Genomic DNA, 14,853 nt, shown 5'->3' on the forward strand with positions numbered 1-14,853 from the left:
CAAATTTCCCCCTTTTAATATTAAGTATAGGTCATAATGGCCAAACACAAAAGTCATGAAAATTTTGGAGTTCTGTTCTCCCCTCCCTCCCTACCCCGGTTTCCGTCCCTTCCCAAATAAATGTCCACAAAAACAGTTCTTAGCCTGGATTCCTCACATCCGAGGCCTTCAAATCTCTGTCAGTCTCTCTCTGCCGGTTTTGTTGGTAGCCCTTTTTGCTGGTCCTCAGGTCTCGAAGGAGTTCTGTCACAGTCACATCAAATTTTCTTCCATCCAAAATACTTGAAAGCAGCTGCTGCAAAAGGTCGACTGATCTCCCATACTCAAAGAGGAAGTCCCGATCATATTTCTTATCTCTTTTAAATGCCAGTATTCCAAGTACTCCGGGGGCTTCCTCCTTCATCTTTCGCATCTTTCGCAGATTTGTAATCCAAAGATCTTCTTCTTTATATTCTAGCAATATAGGCTTCTGGTTGGTATTTTCCACCTGTACTTTCTCCACTCCTTCTTCCCTCTCCACCAGTTCCAAAGATATCTCTTCTGGTTCAGCTGCAGATTTTTTCCCAGTCAGGTCCTTTATGCATTCAGCAGAGTTGCTTGTTTTAGAAGTCAAGGTCATAAGTTCTTTGTTCATAGCCATGCTCTGCTCTTGCAATATTCCCACGAGAAAAAACATTCTTTCTATCTCTGCCTGTAATTTTCCATCTGCAGCCATTGTAATGTCTCAAAGTTCCCCCTAGGGGGATTCTAATTACTTATTAATCCTTTTCCAACAATCCGTTACTTTGTTGTTTATTTACTTTGTTCCCAACCACTTTGATTCAAATGTAACACGTTTAGTCCAGAGAGATATTAAGTAGTAAATTTTTTAACTTTAACTGCCCGTTTGACAGCTCCTTTGACAGCTGTCAAACTCCTTATTCTTTTTCCTCAGGCTCACACACCGGACGCTCCCGGGTCCGGGGGGTGGGGGTGGGTGGGTTACACAAAAGCTTCTAAAATTCCACTCTTACTCTCCAGCACAAAAACTTCTTCTGTCAAATTCATGGAATTATTGTCTTTTATCTGACACCGAGAAAACAATGATCTCTCCACCTTAGTTCTCCGATCCTTGCTTTAAATCGTTTGTAGGTAGGGGGGGTGCGGACTTCCCTTTAGCACATCCCCCGTTCGTACCGAATTCAAAGGTAAGAATTTTAAAGTCCAAATTCCGTTCTACTCACGGGTTGTTTGTTTTCAAGTCCAAATTTTGGGAAAAAAGTCAGCGCTCTCCGGCCATGGCACGCGGCTTCGCTCCACTGAAGTAGCGGTCTACTCACAGCACCATGCCACTCTCCGTACCCTCTCCGTAGCCTTTAAAAAGGCTCTTCGTGGGTCGGGGAGGGCGCTTAAGGTGCCCGCCGAGTCACCAAGTCCGCAGGCTTCCGCGCCTGCGGTTTCTGAGGGTCTCCGCATCGCCGTCGCGGCAAGACCCGTCTCCAGCAGAGCCGATTCCCTCCGGAGCTCGGAGGGAATCCGCCATTAGCCGATCGCGCTAACCCGGAAGTCCCATGGACAGCTTTCTGGGTCATGTGGCCAGAATGACTAAACCACTTCTGGCGCAATGGAACACCGTGACAGAAACCAGAGCGTATGGAAACGCCGTTTACCTTCCCGCCGCAGCAGTACCTATTTATCTACTTGCACTGGTGTGCTTTCAAACTGCTAGGTTGGCAAGAGCTGGGACAGAGCAACAGGAGCTCATCCTGTTGCAGGGTTTCGAATTGCCAACTTTCTGATCGGCAAGCCCAAGAGGCTCAGTGGTTTAGACCACAGCGCCAGCCATGTCCCTAGGTCAAAGTATAGTTGCATTCGTGGCTGCAGTTCTGTTGAACTTCAGAGGGTCTTACTTTGAAGGAAAGCATGCGCAGGATTGGCCTGTCCCTCTTGTGCCCTGGTTGTGGGTTTCCCGGAGTAATCTGGTTCAGAAAGATTAAAAAGAGAAGCTACATAGCTCAAAGCAACAAGGAGTCCATTTTCCAGCAGTTCGGCTCTGCAGTCTTGTGATTCAGATTTAGCACCATCTGTTTCGATTTTGAATTTTTTATAGGCGAGCACTATTGATTGCCATTTCATAGATTTTCCTGGACAATGCCAAAGTGGATTCGACACCATCATCCTTTCCTACAGAGCAAGAACTGAATTTGTTATCCATTGATAGTTCTTGAATCCATTATTTGTTTTCATGTGTTCATCCTTTTGGGAAAGCATGCAATTTGGGGGAACAGACCTAACAAAACATGATGTATCCAACATTCATTACAGTAGTGGTTTGTGGGAGCTTTTTTTTAAAAAGTGTATTTTTTATGAATCCCTCCTTTCTTACCTAGCAAATTACATGCAGTCCAATAGGGCAATTAGTAAATGTGATTAGACTGTCCAAATTGTAATGGGAGCCATGTGTCATCTGCAAAGTTGTTTATCCTCCTTCCTGCAGTCCATTAGACCCCTGCAGTCCATTAGACACTCCACCCTCTCTCATTATTTGCCGCCCCTTGTTATTAAAGGATGGCTGCCTAGATAAGAGGTGGGGGGAAAGAGCGTGAAGATAAATAGCACAGATTTCTGGTACAAAGAAGTGGCTTTGAAATGAAAAGTGGGAGAAAGACTTGGCAGCAGTGGCCTCAGGTTAGAACTCAGAAGAGTTCTAACGTTACAATGTGTTATGTTCAGATGCATTCAGCTGGGTTTTTCTTTCAGCCTCATTAGAAAAAAGGAAAACCTCTCTTTTAGCATAATTGGATGGCCCACATCTTGGGCCCACTTTATCACTGAAGCCTTAACCTCCTCATCCATTACTTCGTAGTCTAAAAGAAGTCTCTACATTTTTGCGATGATTTTGTTTTTACTATTCAGTAGTTCTCTTTCAAATCTTATCTGCTTATCCTGTCTGAACACTTCATTCACCTGGAAGTAATCTAGCCAACTAGATTACTCATAACTTATTTTCTCATAACTTATCAATATGAGTTGACCCTCCTCCTCCCTTAATATTGTGTTATACATTATCCAGTTCTCTTTGATGTTGTTGTTGTTTTTTTTTAACAGTGATTGCTTTTAGTGGAGAGTTCCATCTTGGGATTTTATGTTCCAAATATCTTTCGTATTTCCCCATAACTTACATATAGCATTTCTTATTATATGATTTGAAAAACTCCTATGCACCTTTATTTTCCCATAATTAAGATAGCCATGCCACACAAAACAGGTGTCATGACCTTCTAGATCTGAAATATCCCAATTTTTTAATAACCTTCTTGCTGCTGACATCTCCTTCCCCCTTGCCACAGCTTGCAACCATAGTCAGCTCATTGGTCATCTGGTTTCACTGATGAACATTTGGTGGTTTGGAATCTGATTCGGTAGCTCTCCCTCTGAGTCTGAGCTACAGCTGTCAGTCTGCATCTTCTCCCTTGAACTCCCCCCTCCCTTCTCCTTGTTCTCGGCACTCAGGCTTCTACTGCAAATTGGCTGGTCCTCCCCCCTTCCACATTCCTGCCTAATTCCCTCCACCCATCTCTCCACACTCTCCCCCTCTGTGGAACACAGCTGACAGTAGCTATCTGCTTGGATGGAGGATGGAGACAGATGTGCAGTGTTTTTTTTCTGCAGCTGCAATGTAGCCTACTGTACTCAGTTAGAACTCTAACTTGTTGTAACCTTAGATCATGTGATGAAGGTATTGGGTTGCAAAATCTCCATTTTGAAGGGAGTTGCCTTTGAATCGTTGTATCCCAAACTCAGTGGAATGAGGATGTGAAATGAAGGGAAAGTAAACAGCCTAAGGGCAATGAAGGCTGTGAAGAGAGAGAGAGACCTTTGCTTATAGGTCTGTTTGGAGTATTTCATATTTTCTAAGATGCTGAACCTGTGCTGGACAGCACCAGATATTATATGGGTATTAATATGGGTCCATTTGATGTTTTAATTCTGTTTTGAAGCCTATTGCCAGTAAAAGTCTGAATAATCTTCCTAGGGTCTTGGGCAATGCTTTATTTACAAAAGGAGTCAGTTCCTATGCTTCCAGTTGCTCCAAACTGAGCAAAATTAATATCTGCAACAGTGACTGGCTGCCAGGGATTGTTTATATGGCTGGGTTTGAGTTAGCAGGATGATTTGTGGTACCTCTGAAGGATCCAGTGGTTGCGAATTGATGAGTGCTGAGGGGAAGATTCTTGACAAGGCCCAATGTCTGTGAGGTGATTGGCGCCGTGAGGTGGGACCATTTGGCAACAAGGAGGCTTCCTAAAAAGAAGAATGAACGAGCGTCATCATAAACACTCTGCCTGTAATTAACGGAGGCAATTAACTCAGGCATGTGGCTGTGTGTGTGTGTGTGCCACATGGGATGTGTCTGAGGCCTTTATCTTGCATAGTAATGATTCACTAACAGCACCTCTTGGCTTAGGTCTCTCTGAGCAATTGCCACCCGTTAATTAAGAAAGCCTCTAGGCTCCCAGGCGAGCTTGCTAAATGTTTCATCTTTAGCAGGGGGGCAGGAAAGAGCGAGGCTTAGATACAACCTGGGACCCCAAAGCACGTAGAGCACCATGCAGGAAATGTAAGCCAGATGTCACGGCCCCCTATTTTGGAGAAGCATCTCGCGAGTGCTTTATCAAGTGTTAGTTGGGAACTAATAAGCCAGTTGGCAGCGAAACGCCAAATTGGAAGCAATTAGGAGAGGCAAATCAAAATGTCTGGAGCAGGATCAGACTGATACTGCTGGGTCAGCTCAGGTCAAGCCCAGTTTTATCTATCCTAGGGGTGAGATCCTGTGGTCCTACTGATGTTGGTGGACTCCAACTCCCATCAGCTCCAGCCAACATGGCCAACCTTTATGGATCATATGTTTTGTAGTCCAGCAAAATCTGGAGGGCAACTGGTTCCCTACCCTGGATGTACTCTTGACTGGCAGTAGCTCTACATGGCCTCATCATATGGACTAGAAGCCTGGGGTTTTAAAACTGATGCATTATACGTGCATTAAAGGATGGAGGAGAGAGATAAGGACACCTGACCCCCTTGCAGACTGATAGCACTGCCAAAACTACAGAGATAGTCATCCAGGGAACTACAAAACCAGCACAACTGAAGCAAAAGGGGCTCAGACCATTGGTCCATGTCGCTCAGTATCACTATTAATCAATCAATCAATCAATCAATCAATCAATTAAATTTCTATACTGCCCTTCATCCAAGGATGCCAGGGCAGTTTACAATATAAAAACGCAAAAAAAAAAGCATCACACTGCACAGCTCAGTCAGTAAATCACGAGACTTCTAATCTCATGGTTGTGGGTTTGAGCCCCACGTTGGGCAAAACATTCCTGCATCACAGGGGGTTGGACTAGATGACCCTCGGGTTTACTTCTAACTCTAGGATTCTAGGATTATTAGGGGGTGCCCTCCTCCATTTTTTGGGTGTGTGTGTGTGTGTGTGCTTCTTGTGTGGGTTGAATGGTCTGAGGACATTCCTTGGTGAGAGGAAGAAGTACCAGGGATGGAGGGTTCAGTTCCTCCCATCCTCGGGTGAGAATCTTGGATGGGAGGCAGCAACCTGGCTGAGAGGCCCAATCGCTATGGGGAACAGTCCATGTCTGTGATGGATAGGTGGCAATTTGTACTGTTGTACTATCAGTGGATGGATGGGACGCAGGTGGCGCTGTGGGTTAAACCACAGAGCCTAGGGCTTGCCGATTAGAAGGTTGGCAGTTCAAATCCCCACGACGGGGTGAGTTCCCATTGCTCGGTCCCTGCTCCTGCCAACCTAGCAGTTTGGAAGCATGAAGTGCAAGTAGATAAATAGGTACCATTCCAGTGGGAAGGTAAATGGTGTTTCCGTGTGCTGCTCTGGTTCACCAGAAGCGGCTTAATCATGCTGGCCACATGACCCGGAAGCTGTATGCCGGCTCCCTCAGCCAATAAAGCGAGATGAGCACCGCAACCCCAGAGTCGTCCGTGACTGGACCTAATGGTCAGGGGTCCCTTTACCTTTACCTTTACTATCAGTGGATAGTTTCATTGTCTCTTCGGTGCTTTTGCGGTACCTATTTTTTTACTGAGCGGAAGGAGTGGTTGAGTGGGCGATATTGGACTGATTCGGTGGATGGTTTGTTTGTCCGATGTGTGCTGGATGTGAGGGCTGAATGGGATGAATGATACTGAATGAGGAGTAGGTACTGAATGAATTGTGTAGATCTAAGACAGATTTGGGCGTGATGCGTGTGTGCTCGTGGGATGAGTATTGTTTTTTATGAGTCAATGCATGCCTTGGAGGAGGGCAGAAGAGGGAGGGAAGCCTTGGCACCAAAGATGCGGCAACTGTTGCTTGTTTGGGGGGATTTTACTGCTTTTTTGCACTGTGTTGTAGTTTTGCTCAATATTCCATTGCACTGCATTATACTGCTCATCTGTTTCATCTATACTGTATAAATCTATCTGCCTCTGTAGCATTTGTTATTTTGTAAACTGCTTAAAAGACCGTCTTTAAGTATTCAACAGTACAGTGGTACCTCGGTTTATGAACTTAATCCATTCTGGAAGTCCGTTCTTAAACCAAAACCATCCTTAAACCGAGGTGCACACTTTCCCTAATGAGGCCACCCATTGCCGGTGCCCTTCCACCGTTCGGATTCCATTCTTATACCGAGGTAAAGTTCGCAAACCAGGACGCTACTTCCGGATTTGCGAACTTAATTCGGTCTGGAGGTCAGTTCTTAACCTGAAACTGTTCTTAACCTGAGGTACCACTTTAGCTATGGGGCCTCCTGCTGCCGCCACGCCACTGCCGCACCATTTCTGTTCTCATCCTGAAGCAAAGTTCTTAACCTGAGGTACTATTTCTGGGTTAGCGGAGTCTGTAACCTGAAGCGTCTGTAACCCAAGGTACCACTGTAAACAGGGCTGTTCTTAAACTGAGGTACCACTGCATAGAAATATATGGAAAAATTAAAATTAAGTAATAATAAATTATTTGAATGAATTATTTAATGATAAATAAAATCATAGAATCATAGAGATCACCTAGAGATCACCTAGTCCAGGCCTCTTCAACCTTGGCCCTCCAGATGTTTTTGGCCTACAACTCCCATGATCCCTAGCTAGTAGGACCAGTGGTCAGGAATGATGGGAATTGTAGTCTCAAAACATCTGGAGGGCCAAGGTTGTGGAAGCTTGATCTAGTCCAAACTCTCTGCAATGCAGTTGCCCCATATTGGGATTGAAGCTGCAGCCTTGGCATCATCAGCAGCAATTGAGCTTACCAGCTAATTGGAAGTGTGAGGGAGCTCTGCTAAATTTTTGCCCTTCACCAGATCTTCCCACTCCCAAAGGAGACAAGACCATCCTCCTTTATTTCACAGTCTGTGAAAAGAGCGGCATCAAGGGAGGCATTTTTGCCTAGCCCTCATATAAATCACTTCTAGTGAGATTATTTTCAAGGTGGTTCCACAACACGCCCCCTCCCTTGCGTAAGATCTTCCTTGCTTTAGTTTCTGAGGAAACGAGTTTTACTTTTTAACAGTGGAAATTATTTTACACTCTCTCTGGCTGCAATTCTCTTTCTGAGAAGATGTGAATAACGTAAGATGAACCTTCGGACAGAGAGAGTGGTAACTTAGAAAGCACTTGCAGAAAAGATCACGATTCCTGTATTGCAGTGGATAGCAATTATTAATTCATGCATTGGGTCTTGATTAATTCTATACTGTTGGCTTTAACTGGAAATTGAATATTCAGACATTTAAAAAAAATATGTCCAGGATGGATCAGAAAAAGAAGTGACAGCAGTTTTCATGGCTTCACTTTCACAGTCTCGTCCTACGTTCTCATCTGCATCACTCAGTCGGGATCAAAATGTAACTGACCCACTTGGAAACTTTTGGTGAGCAAGAACTTTGCCCTACATGTTCTTGGTTTTACTTTGTATAGGTGCAGATTTAAAATAGTGTGTGTGTGCATGCGCACACACATACACACACTTTTTGTGTGCTTGGGAAGCTGTTCAGCATTCAGTCTGCTTGTGGAAGAAAGCAATTTAATTTCAAACAGACTTGCAAGTGATATATAAAAGCCATGAAAGGTCAGATAGATGTTTCATATTGCTTCACAACACAATGTTTTTTTCTCTTTCTGGCAGTGGATCACATGATATTGGTGCTGAGCCCAAACTAGAGGAAGAAAGGGCAGTTTCAATTCATGAGAACTGAAAGGTGAACACTGTCCCATTTGGGAGAAACCCCCTGGCGTGGAACATTTCAAATGTTCCAATAAACTATTAGAAGGATCCTTGAGTCACTAGATTGCTCACATGAGGAAACCATAACCTTCATTCAAATAGGCTTCATTTTAGAATGATAGGACTGTAGAGTTGGAAGGGACCCAAAGGGTCATCTGGTCCAACCCTCTGCAATGCAGAATTATTTTGCCCAAAGTGGGGCCTCGAATCCACAACCCTGAGATTAAGAGCCTCATGCTCTACTGACTGAGCTGTCCTTGGTGACTTTGGTGTGTAGCTACATTGGATTGTCTAGGATTTCCCATGTGAGCCCTTGAGCAAACATAATTTCTAAGACCTGTTCTTAACTGTTTTTATCAATCATTTTAATGTTTTGTCTATGTTGCAAACAGCTTAGAGGTGGGATTTTTTGGCAATCAAGTGATTTGCAAATTCTGTTAAGTAATTAAATTTCCTCTCATTCTAGTGGGTTTCAGTTACCCTCGGTAACAGCAATGCGTAGCTAAATTTGATTTTCTGTATAGTGTTTTGATACAATATCATCTATCACCAAGATTGGCTGAGATGACTTGAGTAGGATTGATTCGCAGAGGGAAAGAAATTGCTACCAAAGGACCGGGAGAGGGAGAACATTTCTCCCACAGCCAAATGCTGATGGTGAATTTGGAGATCCTTCCTCAGGAGAGATGCCGGATGAGTGCCCTTTTGCGAATCGGGAACTTTCCTTGCTGGACCTATTTCTTAAAAGAAAACACAAAATGAATCCCAGGTACCAGTTACATGTTTATTGCAGCGGGTGGCATTTGAAACTGTCAGATAAGTTGTGAGTGCAATGAATATGTGTCCTGTTTTCTGCACGTTCATTTCCTGGCAAAGCCCACAGCTACAAATCTGAAAAGACTGACCCATAAATGGCAGCTAGAGGCCTGGCGGAAGATGGAAATGGCAAATGACAGTCCAACGCAGGCCTTGCTCCAAGGAACTGAGGCACATAAGCATTTGTAAAATTTGAGTCAAGAGGCCAAATGCAACCTTTTACCACTGTTTATCATGTTTTGAATTAAGGTGCTGGAGGAGACTCTTGAGAGTCCCATGGACTGCAAGAAGATCAAACCTATCCATTCTGAAGGAAATCAGCTCACTGGAAGTGCTCACTGGAAGGACAGATCCTGAAGCTGAGACTCCAATACTCATGAGAAGAGAAGACTCCCTGGAAAAGACCCTGATGTTGGGAAAGATGGAGGGCACAAGGAGAAGGGGACGACAGAGGACGAGATGATTGGACAGTGTTCTCGAAGCTACCAGCATGACTTTGACCAAACTGCGGGAGGCAGTGGAAGACAGGAGTGCCTGGCGTGCTCTGGTCCATGGGGTCACGAAGAGTCGGACACGACTAAACGACTAAACAACAACAACAATCATGTTTTGGGGAAGCAGTCTAAGCTTATGGGAGGCCAGTGTAATTTATACTACGTTAAATTAAGCAGGCATAAAGTTATGCCCGATCTAATCCCTGTTCAGGAGCAAGGCTGCTGTGGGCTGAGCTGGCCCAAACCTGTCAGAAGGAAAAGAAGACTTTAGAGTTTGACTCGCATTCTTCTTCTTTGCTGGGTTGCTGGACACAGTTAGGATGCCTGCTCAGTCACACTTGCACCACACCCATGGAACACACCGCTTTGGGGACATAACTGAGCCTGGATCAGCAAGTTACACCAGTGTATCTTCAACTGAGCCAAAGTTGGGGCTGTTAAGTATAATTTCTTAATTGGCACTGAAATGGGAATTGCAATGTGTATTGGTGAAAGAGTTTAACTGGATGATTCCCTTGAAGATAACTTAAGAGCAAAAAGGGCTCTCTGAGCTTTGGCTGATAATTAACTACTGTTGTTTTCTGTTGTCTCTGACATGAGTGTTTAACCTTAGATCTGGCAATTAAGGTATTGAATTGAAATCTACCATCTTGGAAGGGTAGTGGTTGCAGTTCTTTGTTCCCAGACTCTGAGGGTAAGGATGTAAATGAAGCTCTCCAGGTCAGGCAGGAATGCAGGCTATAGGGGGAGACAGACCTCTGCTTCTAGGTCTGTTGGAATTATATCATATTTTGTAAGATGCTGAACCTATGCCTTAGACTTGCATATGCCTTGTGGAACTATCTGGATGTATCTTTGACGTTTGGGTTCTGTTTTGAAGAAAGTTCTGCAAGTAAAGTTTTATTTAAACTTATGGGCCTTGACAATGTTTTTATTTCCGAAAAGGAGTCAGTTTTCATGCATCCAGTCGCTTCACAATATTAATATCTGCAATAGAGGCTGTCACCCCCCAAGCTTCTGAGGATGGTGGAACAACCAGGAATGCCCCCTCTGCTGATCTTAAGCACCTAAAAAGCTCTGTGGGGAGCAGTCTTGCAGGTTTGGGGGGGCCCCTGAGTCATTAAAGGCTCGAAATACTAATATGAGCACCATGAACTGGACCCAGAAATGAACTGGCAACCAGCACAACTGTTTAAAACAGGGGTTGTATGGGATATGAGTCTAAAATATCTGTGTTTGCAGATTCACGTCTTCTGTGCTGGGCTGAGAGTAATGTGTTCGGAGGGCCTTGATAATCTCTAGTTGCTCTGTCTGCTGATAGAGGCAAGATGTTCACTGAGTGCTCAAACAGGGAATCTCATAATGATGTTTAGACCGGAGGGGAGATTTTAGGCAGAGAGACACATACTCTTAATCCCCCCTCCTCCTTTAGGAAATGCATTTAAAACAAACAAACAAAATACACATTGCTGCAATGATTAAGTTAAACGGTATCAGCATCCCTTTCTTAGCCTGACAATACCTCTTTTCTCAAGCGGTTGAACTGCAGGAAAAGAGCTGGAGAAGCGTTATAGCTTGCTAACTTGCTTAGCGGACCTAATTTGCACAGAACCATCACTCTGCAAACTGGGCAGGAGCCCATGAAGTGCAAATCAGATTGCCGCGTCTCGGTGGCTGCTTACAAGATTACCATCCATCACGTCATGCCAGCCCAAAGAGAAAGCCGATTTCATTTGCCTGCCCTCCAAGGGGCGACATCACAACATGGCCCACCGCCTAGAGAAACCTGGATGAGTAATTGGCATGAATCACAGGCTTGGATTTCGTTTCTTGTCGGGCCTCTGGGAAAAGAAAGTGTAGCTGTTTTAGGAATGATGGCTGAAGCCGTTGCCGAAGAGATGGATGGCATTGTTTATTTGTCCTGTGAACAATTCTGAATGTGCTTAACGTGATGCTTTTAGAGGGCTGACTCCTTGTGATCTACCAGGAAAGCTATTCATTTGTGTTCTCAAATTTTTCCATGCCACCCCACCCCCTTTGGTTCCATAAAGTCATCCCCAATTCCTCCTACCCTACCTTATAAAAAACATTATTCAGAATAGTGGTTTGCATGAAACCGCTAAGAAAGATAACAATAACAACAATTTTATTATTTGTACCCCACCCATCTGACTCAGTTGCTCCAACGAATATAAAATCATAATAAAAACCAAACATTAAATGGGTAGTAACACAATAAAATTCAGAATGATAACAATTAACTGCACACTCATGCAAAAACCCTAATAGAACTGTTTAGTATGATTAATTCAACAAAACTGATGAGCTTGATGCCGTGATACCAGCTTCTCAAAGTCTGATAGTCATTTGCACCTCCAGTGCCCCCTGCCTCTTAGTGCCCCATGGGAGATATATTAATATTAATATTAATTTATTTATACCCCAGCCATTGGACTGGGCTTCTCCTGCCACTCTGGGTGGCTTCCAACAAAATATTAAAATACAGTAATCCATCAAACATTAAAAGCTCCCCTAAACTGGGCTGCCTTCAGATGTCTTCTAAAAGTCTGGTAGTTGTTTTTCTCTTTGACATCTGGTGGGAGGGCATTCCACAGGGTGGGTGCCACTACCAAGAAGGCCCTCTGCCTGGTTCCCTGTAACTTGGCTTCTTGCAGGGATGGAACTGCCAGAAGGCCCTCAGCACTGGACCTCAGTGTTTGGGTAGAACAATGGGGGTGGAGACGCTCCTTCAGATACTGCCCACCTTGTGAACCACTAGTCTAAATGGAAGGGTGGACAAGCAGAAGGGTGAACTCTGAATTGGCCAGGTCACCCTCTGCCTACAAATTGCAGGACTCAGGGACGCTGCAGTGCCATGCATTAGGCAGTCTATATCAAAATTCAATTAACTCAGCCCCTCCTGATTTGGGCAAGTGATAGCATTTGCACTAAACACCAAAGCATTTGTTGGGAAGACATTATTTTGTCTTAAGTTAAAGAGGTCATGAAATCACAGGAGAGCTGTCAGAGCCTGTAATAAAAGCCAAGGCATGTGCTATGGGCTAGTTGCATTTTGAAGGGCCTGGATACAAACGTTAACCAGAGTTCCATAGCTTCTTTACACCCAAAGCAGTGGCGGGTGGCGTCCATTGGAACTGGTAGGGCTGGTGGCCTAGAATAGATGGAGCCACAATGTTGATGATGAGCCAAGCCAACTCATTCTAGCTTTCTCTTTGTTCTCCTCCCTGCCGAGTTCTCAGTCCCCACTGAGGTTGAGGAGGAGGAACCTGATGGCCAGGTACACCCCTTGAACTTGGGTGTAAATGTGGAGGCAGGCTGTTGAGGGCTGGTTGAGGACAGACTGGTTGGACATGGGCTTGGATGTGGAATAGATTTCCCTTTAGAAATATGTTGTGCTCATGTGCAAGAGAGCCTTTTTCTAGTACAAGTGGAGAAGAACTTTCAGGCAAAGTTTTTTAATCGAAGGGTCACATGAACAGCCTTCTGGGGGCTGCATACCAGCAGGAGATGAAAGGTGAAAGAGGGGGGAGCAATGGATATACCTGCTTCAATGTATGACGGGGGAAAGGGCATTCCATTGTAGAGTTGCAATCATGGGAAATGCCCAATTTTTGAGTCGCTGCCCTACAATATTCTGCAGGGTGCAGTGCTACAAGTAGCATTCCCCCCGGTAATCGAAATGTTCTTACAAATCTAGAGAGGAGCAGGCAATGTGTATACTTGACCTCCTTTTGGAATGTTCCATTTGATGGTTTAAGACTATTGTTATTATTAGGAAAATATAAAGTAATACAAGGTAAAGGGACCCCTGACCATTAGGTCCAGTCGTGACCGACCCTGGGGTTGCGGCGCTCATCTCGCTTTATTGGCCGAGGGAGCCAGTGTACAGCTTCCAGGTCATGTGGCCAGCATGACTAAGCCGCTTCTGAAGAACCAGATCAGCACACAGAAACGCTGTTTACCTTCCCGCCGGAGCGGTACCTATTTATCTACTTGCATTTTGACATACTTTCGAGCTGCTAGGTTGGCAGGAACTGGGACCGAGCAATGGGAGCTCACCCTGTCATGGGGTCCTAGGCTCTGTGGTTTAACCCACAGCTCCACCTGCGTCCCTATAAAGCAATATAGACATAATTTAAATAAAGTAAATAAATGCATTTTTGCTGGCTTGAAGGGCTGATCCTGATTCTCTGGAACCTCAGGGTAGTGAATATCCACAAGTGTGGGGACCAAACAAGTGTTGGGAGGATCTGTGAGGAGGTTGGGGGACAAATTATCAGGGGTCTCATCCTGACACTGCCCATTCCCTTTTCTCCACATTTGCATGTCCCTTTCAGCTCTCTCTCTCTGTGTGCGTGCTCAATATTCTTCTGGGTGAGTGACTTAAAAAAGGAGAACTTTGTCTTCCCTCCTTTAGAGGCGAGAGTGCTTTGTGGAATGTGTGACATACCCCACTTTAGCGAAAAAAGAAAAGGGGGGGGAATCCTGACAGATTGGGCTAAACTGAGCAGCAGAAAAACACCCACTGTCGTGTCTCTGATTCAGCACACTCTGTGCTCCTTTAAGATCTGCTGTCAGCTTCTTCCAAACAGCTCGCCTCTAGCTGATGTTCACAGGGCAGAAGCTACCAACCCATCAACTTCTCCCGGGTGTCGGAGCTGGAAATCTTGGGATGCACTTAAGGGCTACTTCACACTTCATGATTTTCCCAAGGCGGTGTTTATTTCGAGCTAGGAAAATACATCCAAAGTGTTCAAAAAACAACGACACTGGTTTATATTTTACTTAACAGCTGGTTTTCACACGCTATAAATCAAGCCCCTGTTTTTGTATCACATCCAGTTTTCAGACTTTTTTTGCCTCCAGGGAATCCTATGCATGCAAATTCGCCTGCCAAGGAGACGCAGCACACCACAGAAGGACACAAGACATGGGCTGCGCCAAATATCCCCTATGAATGCAGACGTTTGGGAAGCTGAGGGAGTTTTGGCCTTAAACCAGGGGAACGGATGTTGGTTTCCAGGGGCAATCAACCTCATTCAGGAAGGCCAATGGTCAGGAATGGTGAGGGTCTCTCCCCCCCTCACAGTTCTATCTCTGGAAACCGCTTCCTTCTGAAGGTTCCTAGGGCTGGAGGATAGGGCAAGGCAGGTGGGGAAAGCCATTGCCATCTGGATAAAACAGAGCCCCTCTCACTTCTGTACACACAACAACAGGTAGACAGAGTAGAAGCCATTACAGTGGTAC

General features: G+C 44.8%; 1 protein-coding gene across 2 annotated transcripts in view; it reads left to right on the forward strand.

Moving 5' to 3' along the window:
• KCNQ3 (potassium voltage-gated channel subfamily Q member 3) overlaps positions 1-14,853 on the forward strand; it is a 157,738-nt gene that overhangs the window by 102,610 nt on the left and 40,275 nt on the right. The gene's annotated exons all lie outside the window — the stretch shown is intronic.

The sequence above is a fragment of the Podarcis erhardii genome (assembly GCF_964252035.2).
Source record: "Podarcis erhardii genome assembly, chromosome: 8".
NCBI classification, from domain to species: Eukaryota; Metazoa; Chordata; class Lepidosauria; order Squamata; family Lacertidae; genus Podarcis; species Podarcis erhardii.